The sequence below is a fragment of the Leuciscus leuciscus genome (assembly GCF_965113295.1).
Source record: "Leuciscus leuciscus genome assembly, chromosome: 7".
Taxonomy (NCBI): domain Eukaryota; kingdom Metazoa; phylum Chordata; class Actinopteri; order Cypriniformes; family Leuciscidae; genus Leuciscus; species Leuciscus leuciscus.
Genome location: NC_138731.1, coordinates 13,696,049 through 13,709,985, shown reverse-complemented (window position 1 = coordinate 13,709,985; position 13,937 = coordinate 13,696,049). Strand labels below are relative to the sequence as shown.

General features: G+C 37.8%; 1 long non-coding RNA gene across 1 annotated transcript in view; it reads left to right on the top strand.

The window, feature by feature from the left end:
* Positions 1-13,937, top strand: part of LOC309503548 — a 454,680-nt gene that overhangs the window by 312,455 nt on the left and 128,288 nt on the right. The window lies entirely within an intron of this gene.

The window sequence follows — 13,937 nt, the reverse complement described above, 5'->3', positions numbered from 1 at the left end:
TCAATTGCTATATCGTCACAAAGCATATAATGAATTTAGCTGCCAATTTTATGTATTAAAATGTGTAATCTGTGTATTTCAGATGTATCATATTTCGCAAAGTCGTCGCCACAGACCATCTGTTTGGACATTTAACAGAGCTTCTGAGTGGTGGGATGTCATTGTTCCTGGTTTTACAAACACGCAGTGGTTGGAGAACTTTAGAATGTCGGAAGAAACGTTTATCCACTTGTGCAACAAACTGCGTCCTGCGATGGAGAGACGGGACACAAACTTCCGCGTGTGTGTACCTCTAAAGAAGAGAGTAGCCATTGCACTGTGGAAGCTTGCAACCGGCTCTGAGTACAGAAGTGTTGGACATCTTTTTGGAGCAAGCATTTCAACTGTGTGTCGGTGTGTTCAGGAGTTCTGTGCTGCAGCAGAGACGTTGTTGGTACCAGAACAAATTCGTTTTCCAGATCAGGAGAGGTTTAAAGAAATGGCTGCCTACGTTGAGAACAGATGGGGACTCCCACAGTGTATTGGTGTTATTGATGGATCACATATACCCATAATAGCACCACAAGACTATCACTGTGACTATTTCAACCGTAAAGGCTGGCACTCCATCATTCTTCAAGGTGTTGTGGATGGAAAGGGACTTTTCTGGAATGTTTTCACAGGACTGCCTGGAAGCCTACATGATGCTCGGGTTTTGAGACTGTCCACACTGTGGGAGTTGGCAAGCCGTGGAAACCACATACCAGCTAGCACCAAAAACATTGCTGGGGTGAATGTTGGCTACTACATCCTTGGAGACTCTGCCTATCCCTTACAGAATTGTCTGTAATGACACATTGACACTGGACGGCTAACAGCGGAACAGCGGGTCTACAACGTGAAAATCTCCAGAGCACGTGTAGTGGTTGAAAATGCTTTTGGTAGATTAAAAGGAAGATGGCGTTGCCTTATGAAAAGAAATGACTGTGCGGTTGACCTTGTGAAATCTATGGTGATGACATGCTGTGCTCTACATAACCTTTGTGAGAGTCATGGAGAGGCCTATGAGAGTGCATGGGATCCACCTACAGCAGCAGAGCCTGTGCTGGGACTGGCACAGCCTGTAGAGGAGGAGGGCAGGGATGTCTGTGAGGCTCTGATGCGTTACTTGAATAGTTGACTATGTCTGTTCTGTAAAGTGTGTTGTCAATAAACGTGTGTGCAGTATTTGAAGAAGTTTCCCTTGCATATTTATTAACCGATTTATTATAAATAAATATAATATTAATAATAAATAGCATCATTATAAATATTTAAGACCCCAGCTTTGATATTTGACCACTGTTTATGATAAATCTGCTTTGCAGTGACATTAAATTCTTAATTTATTCCAGGAGTGCAAAATTATTAATCTGTAACATTTGATATTTTGAATAGTAATCATCACTCATAATGCAGTCAATCATGTTTTCTCAGGTTTATTTGTGTTCATTTACATGCAATATACAGCATCCATCAGGGCTCTTATCCAATTGCGTGCATATTTGGAGAAATAATTATCACATGTTTTTTTTATATTTTGTCATACAGAATTTATGTCAAAACACTATTTTAAACCGTGAGCGGATTATGATACATATAGTCAATGGTGGTTTAAAGTGAGTTTTAAGTAAAAGTGTACTATTAATCTTTTAAATTGTGACATGTAGCTTGATGATACCTGTTGCTCTAATCCACCAGCTGCAAGACCTATTCTATACATACTTTAATTTGTTAAAATAATTCACATAAGGTGAAGGTCGCAAAAAAAAAAATATATATATTTTTTGTTTTCTAACAAGACTTAAAATAATAGGTGGATTATTCATGTATAGTATCAAAGATATCTTCAGATTTAAAATGGAGCATGAACCCACTTGTGGTTACACTAGTTGTGGTTGTTATCCTAGTACATTCACATAATATTTGTATACATTTAATATATATATATATATATATATATATATATATATATATATATATATATATATATATATATATATATTTTTTTTTTATTTTTTTTTTTATGAGCTTATATATCTCAATATTAATAACAGTCTGATTAATTCTGAGTCTTGAACTGTAAACTCTTACTTGTAGACTTGGCTTTCTTAATATATGTTGGTTATGTCTCTATTCAGAATAGACTCTATTCAAGTGGGGCATACATGACACCCAAAATAAAAAGGTCGCTGCTCATAAGTCACAGCAACCTTTTTATTTTATTATGGATGCCCCACTTGCCAAAATTGGAGCTGTCTGGTGAGGGGTTTTACAACAGGTTTTTATCATTATTTATCATTTACATGTATAATTAGCTATATTACATGCTCATGAAATATTAAAGCATCAAAAAGGAAAGTACAAGTAAATCACGTCTGACAAGTAAATTTTATTGAAGAAAAATGTAAAGAGATCAAACTTTAAACAAAGTGCAAATGTATGTACTGCAAAAAAATGTATATAAATAAAGAAAATATAAAGACATATATATATATATATATATATATATATATATATATATATATATATATATATATATAACACAAATTTACAAATAAAAAATGTACACCAAGCAAACTTTAAATGTTGTGCAAATGTATGTAGTGCAAAAAATATATATATAAAAATAAATAAATAAGACATATATATATAAACAAATTTTAAAGTAAAATATGTACACTAAGCAAACTTTAAATGTTGTGCACAAACGTATGTAGTATAAAAATTATTCACAGAAAAACAAGTAAAAAAAAAAAAAAACTATTTCCGTGAAGTATGGACTTGGGAGGTTTTAGTCGGGCAGAGAGTTCTGTTCTTGTCGGCCACTCATCGCCCGCATCCCCATGACGTTGAGGAAGGCTTGATTGAATGCAGCAGTTTGTGCATTTTCCTCCGTCCTTAAGGCCGCTTCCTGCTCCCTCGCTTGCCGGGCCTCATCGATTGCCATCTGCAAATGGAGCTCCCTCTGTGCCCGGTTCAGTTCCTGCTGTTGAATATCAGCCACCTGAATCTCTCTTAAAACACCAAGATGCTCCTGATGGTGCATGCTCCGTTTCCTCTTGCCTGGACACAAAGAAAGAAAAATTATAAATGTGAATTTTTTTTTTCTTCTAAAAGTAAAAAAAAATTGAGAGTAAAAATCAAGCTAACAGAATCACATATCATCAATTAAATTATGAAATAACTGTTCATTAACAACCCCATGATCTACAATGTGAACTAATCACAAAAGTTACAGTAGCTAGCAATAATGTATTTATGGTGAGCAACAGGATTTCATGATATATCCAATTTTAGTGCAGGCATTCAAATCGACATAAGAAAAGGATTGGGTAAGCTTAGTAAAAATATATGATTTGTAACAGTAAGTGTTTAGTCATATTTTCATACCTGGTACCAAACGCTCTGGTGTCCTGCTGGAGGTTGCTGGTGTAGACGGTCGTGCTGGTGGCGGCGCTGCTATCACCGTTGAGGCATCACTGCACAGAGAAAGTGCTAACGAGTCAATCGTAGACAGTGCATCTGAAACAAAAAAGTTTGTACAATGTTTGTAATGCACAAATAACTGCAACACAAATCAAACTAGCAGCAATAACAAATCCAGAACATTTAAATAATAATTAAATAGGCATAGATGTAAAAAACGAAATAAAGCTTTACAATATAGATGGTCAATAAAGTGAAGCTTTCAAACGTAATATATTGTTAACATAACACAACGTACCATCCTCGATTGAGGTGGCCGAGTCCAGGGCACCCTCTCTCCCATTGCTCGCAGGTCGACTTCCGTAGATAGCGTCCATTTGGTCGAACCACTTCCACGTTCTTCTGTTTGCACCACTCCGGCCGTTGTGATCCTTTATCGTTCTGTAGTCACTTTTAAGTTTTTTTTTAATTTGTCCCTACACTGTTTGTAGGTCCGGTGGGTAGCCGTGTGCGGCTAAGAGCTGAGCTACTTCTTGGAACACTTTTTCATTCCGTGTCGCCCCATCCAGCTCTCGCTGGATCCGCTCCTCGCCAACCAAGGAGAGGAACGTCTGCACCTCGTCCACTGACCACGATTCAGCCATTTCTTTTTTTAAATTGTTTTACTTCTTTTTTTCAAGTAGATACTTTACAAACAGGTGCTACAGCGTTGGCTGTTGTCTAGTGGCTATTTAAATCTAGCGGGTTTAGTGTCTCGTGTCGCAAATGCAATGACGCTGGTAGTGACGATTCTGGCTGACCAATCAGTGATCTGCAGTGTTTTCACGTCACATTTTAGTATCGGTACGGTACGCTTGGAACCTCAACAGAGGTGGTACCATTTAAAGCGAGCCGAAGCGAGCCGTACCGTACCGTACCATGCAGTGGAAATGAGCCATAAGTGAGCCGTACCGTACCATGCAGTGGAAAAGCGCCAAAGCGTGCCGTACCGAACCGAGCCGTACCGTACCATGCAGTGGAAAAGCGCCATAATACATGGGCTTCTTGGTTATCTTTATTGATTTGTCTTAATTTTAATATTTGCTTAGATGATAATAGTTGTCTATCAGTATTATCACCACTGTCAGTCATTGGTGAAACCTTTAAATAAAATAACACAATCCTTTAAACCAAGCTAAACTCAACAAAACCGGAGGTGCCTTTCCTACAGGAAGTATCACCCAGAGGAGTCTCTTCTTATCCCATTGTGGGGGGAACCATGATGTTCTTTAGCAGCTCTTGATGAGCAGACAGTCAGTACCCTCCCATCTCTCCAACTGCACACATCTCAGAGAGCATTTAAAACAACAAAGTAGCGATGGGCTGCAGCTTCATCCGCGGGAGAGAGATGCCTCTTCCCTTCCTGCCTTTGAAGCTTCAAGGAACCACTTAATCAATTATTAATCAAAGTGGCGTGTGTAACTCAAAAGACACTCGCTTATGCTGTAGATGCTGTAAGGGGCTTCAGAGAGAAGTTTTTAATGTGCCATCATTGAGGTGTTTCTGGTTTTAATAAGGTGGTTTAAGGTACATGTGCACTCAGTGAAAGGTTCCTTTTAAGGTTGAGTTCTACAGTGGGAACACGACATGCCTGACTAGCACAGATTAATGGGGTGTAAATGAGAATCTAGGTGTTGGAGCGCTGCAGAGTGAGAAGCCAAGAGTGGCTACAAAGCCTCAGGGAAGAGGATGTCTTACACGCTGAGGAGGATTCTTTTGTCAATTAACGCAATGCTCAATGCACATACTAAGCTTGATAGCCATGAGGAATTCAATTATGAAAGCTGAAACGGCAGCAATTAAGGCTGTGTATGTTTGGAACTGCTGCTTTATTTCCGTTTAAATTTCAAGTACAGCATCGCTCAATAACAGTACCAATTCCGGACTTTGTTGCTCAAGCAGTTTGTTCATAGCTGTGGAGACTTAATGGAGTTTTCATATGTGGCACTGAAATATAACTCAGAAAAAAAAAAAAAAAAAATAGAGACATACAGTGAAAGTGCATCTAAACAATTGCTGTGTATAGAATAGTTCAGATCAGCTGGTCTTGGAGATGACTGGGATCTTCTTTCTCAGAAGAAATATTATCTTAAAATTCAACAATATTATTGATCTGACTGTACTGACACTGTTGTATGAAAACTGAACTGAGATTGATGATCATTTTTTTTTTGCGGAACTGCTTTATAGAACTAATTTAATCATTAATGATCTTTACAACGGACCTGATTTCAGTTGAAAAACAGCCAAAATGCATCATTGTTATCACTGTAAAGCTGCTTTGAAACAATCTGTATTGTATAAAGCGCTATATAAATAAATGTGACTTGACTTGACTTGAGAAGCAGGGGACTTCTTTGGAATTAATTGTATATAATTTCTTGCATCACCAAAAATAATTTGAAAGTGAAGAGAATAGGTTTCTAGAACACTCCTCCCGAGAAACAGAAAAGGCTCTGACTCAAACTCAAGCCAATAATACTTTGTGTTTCAGAATACGAGAAAGTATTGTAAGATCAGAAAAATTACCCACTTCACCTTTAAGCAAAAGTCTTTATTTGCTTTCCGTTTAATCTCACTGCTCTCTAGGAAGAACAGCTGACGTATTAAGGTAATTTCAATCATTTTCAATAATATTGAGTCTCTTAACAATCTTGATGTGTAATAGTGCTTGACAGTATGACTTTGCTTAACTCCTATTATGGAGCATTGTAAACTACATTGCAAACAGCACAGTAGATCATAACACTGCAAAGCACAGGGCCGATGAAATGAAAAGCGCTGAAAACGTGTTTATCAATGCATTGGCATTACTCCCCAGGCCCACAGGAACACAACAGGAGTTAGTTCATTTGATAGAATTGATTCCAGGGGTCACTTTATGGGGCATGAATCCCTCAATTCCATTTATGAATAAAAATGGCGCCTCTTGCAACTCAATCCAAACATTCCATAAAAAATTCATCTGTTTTCTTTCAGGTTTTTGCTCGCCATTCTGTCAGTCTTTTAGTGTTAGACAAATTGAAGTGCGCGCTCAGAGGGAGGCCAGAAGTAAGTGGAGAATCCATTTGCCCAGTCTATCTATCAGAAGAGAGCAGAGAGCCGACGTTCAAAGACGGCAGCCACAATACAGGTGACACCAGGTCATTCTCTCTTCCTGTCCATCACCTGCATGATGGGATTGTTCTCATTGGAGGAGAAGCTCTGTGAAGCTCAGGCTCTTTTTGTGACGGTCATATCTTCTGATTGATGGCTTCATGGCCAGGGCCAATGTGGCCTTTTTAAATAATTTATGTTGCAATTGCTGTGGACAACTGCTTTATAACAGGTGTTGTTATTTTTACATTGACTCAACGATCAATAGTTTAAAAGACATCAGACCTGGACTAATGAACTTCTTAACAAGGTCTCTGGGGGGTGAAAATAATTACTGCTAAGCCACTGACCACCATGAGGACAAATCTATTCTCATTTTCTAACACAAAACCTGTGAGTAGTGGAACATACAGGAGCTTGATTGATTGATTGACTGATTTATTTCTTTTTAAAATCATTTTACTTCATGTACTCCTATGCTCTTGGTAGATACTCTCATACTGGTGGGACAATAAAGTGTGTGATTTTTTATATGGCACATTGTAACTATTATTATTATTATTATTTACCAAATGGCCATATTGTAATTTACTACCGTCAAACTGTGGAGGCTGTGTTAACTCAACACATATCTAGAGGTTATGCATGTAAGATCACATGAGTCCTGTTCTTCAGAACAGAAATGTACAGTGTCATGCTTGATATGCTTGGGCTCTTGTTCGTCCATATGTTTTGCGATAAGAGTTGTGTCACAGACAGGCAATTTCTTCTCTGTGCAGCATACAGTAGTCCTGAACCTCGTAAATCAAACCCTGTATTCGCCCTGCTTTTAACCAAGTGACAAATTGGCCAAACAATACTGCTTGAATTCTTATTAAGCTTGATTAATTCATATCATTAGTTAATCACACAACAGCTCATAAAATATAGTAAATTAATTTCTATAATGTGATTAATTTGTGAAACACTTGAATTAACACCAATAAATCAATTGGTGAATCAATTACATTACCATTTTTAAATACAAAGTTAATAGTGTGCTTTAACTAGTGCTGTAGAAGTGATCATCTATCATGTGATGTTAAAGGGCCAAAGGGAGCAGCTCGAGTGTTCAATGATCTGAAGGCTTTTCTGCAGTCTCTCAATGGGTCAGAGCATAAAGAGGTCTGGAAGCGTTGAGCACTTCTTAGAGTGGTGAACAAACACTTTTACTCACTTTAAGTTTCATGATAAAACGTGGTGATGGATTACAGTTATACCCCAAACTTTAATACGCAAGTCAATATAGTGAATACTTTTACTCAAGTTCTTGCTTGGGATAATAGCGGGTGTATGTTCACATCATAAGTTCTGAATTAGTCTAGTGAAAACAGTTGAAAACAAAATACAGGATGCTCTCTTTCATACAAACATCATAAAGCATTCACAAAGTAATTGTTTAAGTGAAAAATAACAATAATAATAATAATAATAATAACAGTAAACCATGTCAATTTTGAGCTAGTAAATTCAAAGTCTTCTAATATAGCTTTGTGTGAGGAACATACAGTCATTGTAGCCACTAATTTGCTTTTAGGCACATTCAAACATTGCACATAGTGTTTTCATTTTTGGATGAACACTGTGCCAGTGCAAAAAGATTCCAGTGACAAGCAATTTGTTTTGTTTGTCTACACTGGCTGGGCAAATGTGATTTAAATTTGAGTTTTGTGTTGTGACTTTTTTTTGGGGGGGGGGGGGGGAAATTTTAGGCCAGTAAGACTTCACTATGTGTACTGTAGCTACCCAGGGCGAAGCAGAGGGAACAGAAATTGAGCTAACAACAAAGTATTGTGCCACTTTTTATTTCACGAGTTCATACTTACATATAATCAGATAGAGTAAAGGTTATGCGTATTTGGCCCACTGTCCGAGGGTAGGGCTCTGAGCTTTGAATTTGACCCGAACCCAGAGTACCCCCCATCCCAGGCTGGGATAGGAATAGTTAGGAGTGAGGAGATTGGGTTGTGGAGGAATGCTGGAAAACTGTCTTGCTAATTGAGTTGATTAACTGAATGTGCTGCTCCCAAATATATATGTTTACATGGAAGAAATAACATTTTCAGAAATTAACATTACACCATATGCAATTTTATCATGTCATGCCTGGTTAGGACACCATGGCACGATTGATTCCTGAGCTTTAACCTTCACCACACCACCCTGTCAAGTCAGGTCTGTACCTGTAGACTGTGTGGCACTAAATATATGATTATTTATGACAGACAGTGGTGTAAAAAAAAAAATGAAATAAAGGTTTTAAACTGCTGTCGGAATAATCAAACCACACAGGAAGTGAAAGAATAGAGAGACTGTGAACAAGTCTCTTCACCATTGTAGGAGAAGATAACACAGCTCTTAGCTTACATAGCAATCTCAGCACCAGCTTGGCTTACACAGTCACTACATGCAGTTTACGGCTCATGCTCTCGTTAATAGTCCTGCTCTCCGCAAAAGCTGTCCAATCTCTGATGTTCCGAGCAGGCAGGGGAGAGGAGACGCTGGCAGGAGGAAATGTCACCTGATGAAGGGAGAGAATGTTCTTCCAACTTTGGTTAAGGTCCAGGTGAGTTAAGCTTGATTGGACTTTGTGTTTGTGCCACTGGTCCTTATGAAAGTACGGCAGTGGGTTTGACAGGTCCCTCTTTCTACGCCGTCGATGTATACAGGGGATTTCGTCGCTCAGAAGTGAGAGGAAAAGGTTAGAGGGAATTGTTCTCAGCTTTGAGAAGGGAGTGAGTGTGCTGCTCTAATTGCTGCCGTTCAGATGGGGGCAGGGCTACATGATACTTCTCAACACGCACCGTTTCGTTCAAAGCTTTCTCAGGATATTTTCACATGAAATTCAACACTTTAGTCCAATATCTCACGTGGAAATGCTTTAATTAAGGTTAAATGCAAAAGTGCAAAGAAAGTAACACATGAGACAGTTCTGATGCTGTAGAAATGGTTCAAAACGTGTGCCTATTTATCACAGAAATTTTTTTTTAATAGTCTGTCAGTTTTGTAAATAATATACATGTTAGTATGACACGCTGCAACTTTCAAATTATATGCCAGTATGGAACTCTTTACATAGAGAAAAATCAACATACAGGAATTATAGGAATTATCTGTAAAGCACAACCAGAACTTTATCTGCGTATAGACCAGAAGTCGCACCACTAACAGTGGTTCCTTGCCATTGTTGCCTATGGCTTGCTTAGTTGGGGACACTAAATATTCAACAATATTGATATACCTGCATTGACACCATTGTATGAGAACTTATGTTGGACAATGACACTATTTTCTTCTAGATCTGCTGTACAGCCGAAACCAACTTTGTTGTATTATTTTCCTGTTATCACTGTTAAGCTGCTTTGAAACAATCTGAATTGTAAAAAGCGCTATATAAATAAAGGCGACTGACTGACTGTGACTTAAAAAGGTGATTTAAACAACATAGAAAACTCAATATACACTTTAACATACACATCAAAATAAAGAATAAGTCCTTTAGCAAAGCACACTAAAAAAATATGGTTCTTTAAAGGTTCTTTACACATAATAACAGTTCTATTTAGAGCTGTATCATCTCAAAGAACCCTTAGGCCCTATATGATGAAATGTTTCTTTGTGTTAGAGTTTAGGGGTCTTTTTTCCCGCCTTTTGATTTTCAAATCTGTAACTGTCAAAGCCACCTCATTACTGGTTTTCTGGAGCTCAGCAGCCATCCAATACGCTGATTTCACGCAGCCGTTATTTTGAAATCGAAAGCAAGGCTCCAGTGGGAAGAAAACCGGAAGTGTCGCCTTTAATCACAGGAGAGTCGTGAATGCGATGGCGTATTGTTGTGTTTAATGATGTTGTGTCAATTCTAAAAATGTACAAATATTTCTTTCATACTTTAGACTATATACAGTGAAATTCATTTATAAATAAAATAATTTTTTTAATATATAATTCAGAATGTAAAAAACGAAGCAGGAATTAACTATATACATATCCTATATTGGATATTAACATCCAATAGTGTAAATCGCGGCAGCAGCTTCAGGTTGGTAATCCAAGGCATTGTTGTTTATCTTTACTTCCGGGGTTCTTCCCACCGGAGCCTCACTTTCGATTTCAAAATGGCGGCTGCGTGAAATCAGCGTATAGGGGTTATGCTCAACATACTTCCGGGTTCTACAAAACAGATATAACTACTTCCGGTCGTCAGCTACTGAGGTAAACACAGCGTAGGAATGGCGACCTTTTATAGCCGGTGTTTACAGGAGCTACCCATTCTATCCATTTCAGATGTACATCGTATTGCTAAACGGACTTCCAGAGCCCCGAGTACTCCGTTAGATAAAGGATTTAAGTTTTACGCCTCCTCATTTATTCATGAGTATGAAGGTATGTAAGTTAGTATGTAGCTTTTGCTAATGGCACCCTATGTAGAGTTAGCTAACTATCAGCAAGTTAGTTTAGACTTGTATGCTATCATAGTAGTTTAACCTTTTATATTTGCTTGCAGACGATTAAAACAATCAAATGAAGACTGCATTTTTTTTTTTTTATAAAACATTTTTTTCTGATACTTAAGCATTCGTGACATTTTAATTAAAACAGAAATAAGATTTGTTTTCTAAAAAAGCGAAAAATAAGTTACCTCAGAGATCACCTACTGCTGCAGATGCGTACAGTAGTGCAAACCGGAAATACTTATACCTGTTTTCCGGTTCGAACGTTGGGCAGCTCTGTTCACTTAAGCTTATCCACTAAGTAACAGAGATATTGATTTTATGATCCATATTGTTAGATTTAAAAAAATAATTACTTCATACATAAACATACCCAGTCACAAAAAAAAAAAAAAAAAAAACTTAAAGCTATCCCATGACTTTATCACCTTTTCCTTTTAATATTGTAAAGGTCTTATACTGTCCATTTTTGCTAATTTTGGCTTTCATAAACATAATTGTTTTTACAAAAACAAATAGAAGAGACTGTAACTGTAAATATACTAATAATGATACTAATAATGCTAAAAATAAACTATTAATAAAAAGGTTATTTGTAACACCATTAAAGTTATATGAAAATGATATTATATATAAAATGATATAGCATTTTCAAAGAATGGTTCTTTATAGAACCTTATAAAAAGGGTTCTATTTAGCACCAAAAAGGGTCCTGCTATTGTTACAAGCCGAAAAACCCTAATTTGGTACCGTTTAGAACCATGTGCATACAAGCTGTTTAGCATGACACAGATGCTATTGATGGCGATTTAGTTGTTTTGAACCGGGAACACTCTTTAAAGCATTCTTAGGGACCGTTCGGTATTTATGGAAGGGGCCACCGGAGGAAAATAGAGGAGGGTCATGTCTTTTTATTCTTTGTTGAGGGGAGGGTCATCCAATTTTTTTTAGTCTAGGGGGAGGGTCACCCAACTTTTATATTCATGAAAACAGCAACATTTCAAAGTGTCTTGTTTGGTGCTATTTTTTTCCATTTAGATCGATGTTGTTCTCGCGTTATCAGCCCCCCTTCGATATCAGATGGGTCTGACCCAACAAAAATCCAGTTTGGCGCTGTTTGACAGTGCGCGCGCACTTCAGTTCGCGCTTAGAAAAAGTGCATCATGATTCATGTCAGAACAGAATGCCAATGAAATGTTTACCCGGCAAAGCTTTAAAGCACGAGCAAATAATGAACTTTTGTGATTGCGAATAAGTGCACAGTGTCCTGTGAGTGTAACTCTACCGCTGCATTAACATGTTGTGAACGTAGGCCTACGTCGAGTTTTACAGTATTGGGACTGAGGCGCATACTACCATATTTTAGTTTCCACTCTTATTTTGTTTCCACGATGTGTAAGATGTAGGGCTACCACATCTTTAAATTACTATTAGATTTATTTAAGTTAACATAAATACGTAGACCTACACCTGTACACCACAAAAACTAGTTGAGGATAAATTTGTTAAACTTGGGCGATTCCAGTGTTATGGACGTGACATTTGCAGTCAATACGTGAAATATAAATTCTCAGAAAATGCATTTAATACCAATATTTTGAAACGTCTGAAAGGAGTCAAGACATTAGAAAAATATCAGTCTACACATGCGTTTTATATTTAATGTGAGGGAAATACACATGTGACGTGACACAAAAAATCTTTAACTTTTAGGTGGCAAAATATTTTTTTGTAATTCTATAAATTACACTGTGCAAAGCAAAAGATATATACCCACCGGATGAATAAAGATCGGCCTCCACAGAACATAACATATTATTTTTATTTTATTTTTCGTGGTCGCATTTATGTGAAAAAAACAAAACAATGTTACGGGCATGACAGTTCTCCATTACGGACATGACTGCTCTGAAAGCGACTTTAAAAATTTCACAGAGACGTGAATTTCGTTTTTTTATTAATTGTATCTTAATTTTAATCAATGTTTTATCTGGATTTAAATAGCCTAAGAAGTAAATATAGTAGAAAATAGATAATCATGACTACGAACCGAATCGTAGGTTTGGTCTATCGTTACAGCCATAGTAAGATGAGAAAGCAAGAGTTTATGGTTTTAAAAAACAAACAAACAATGGCTATCTGAACATCTTTGCCAAGTGCAAACCAGTACAGAAGTAGGCTAATCAATAAATTATCGGGGAGGGTCATGCCTTTTTTCACAATCATTTTGGAGGGTCATAGAAAAATTTATTGCTGGCGAAGGGAGGGTCATGTCTTTTTTGACAACAGATCTCAAAACGTACTCGGTTACTAACGTAACCTCGGTTCTCTCTAGAAGAGGGAACGAGTACTGCGTTTTGTAAAAACGCTACGGGGAAAGTCTCTTTTCACGAAATACTGAAGCAAAAAATTATCCTTAATTTTCATACATGTAAAGCGCGTTGCGGCAGTGCTTAGCTATGGCGAGACGGCTCGCTCGCTCATTGGCTGCTCTGCAGCAACTGCATAAGCCTATCGAGCGAGGCCTGAGGTGACGTCAGGCCAATGAGGACGCTTCGCGCCCTCCTAGCCATTTCCCGCCGAGATGGGTGTGGCTAGCCTCTATATAAGGAGCTCGAGAAGGCTGATTCACTTGATTTTCATCGCCGAAGCGAACCAGAGTGAACCGTACGCACGGCAGAGAACGCAGTACTCGTTCCCTCTTCTAGAGAGAACCGAGGTTACGTTAGTAACCGAGTACGTTCTCTTACGAGAGTCCTCTCGTACTGCGTTTTGTAAAAACGCTACGGGAACCCCTTGTAAAGCGCCGTGCGTGCTGGGATAAAGACACCAATCACTGGAGCAAACCAGGTGTACAGTGCATAA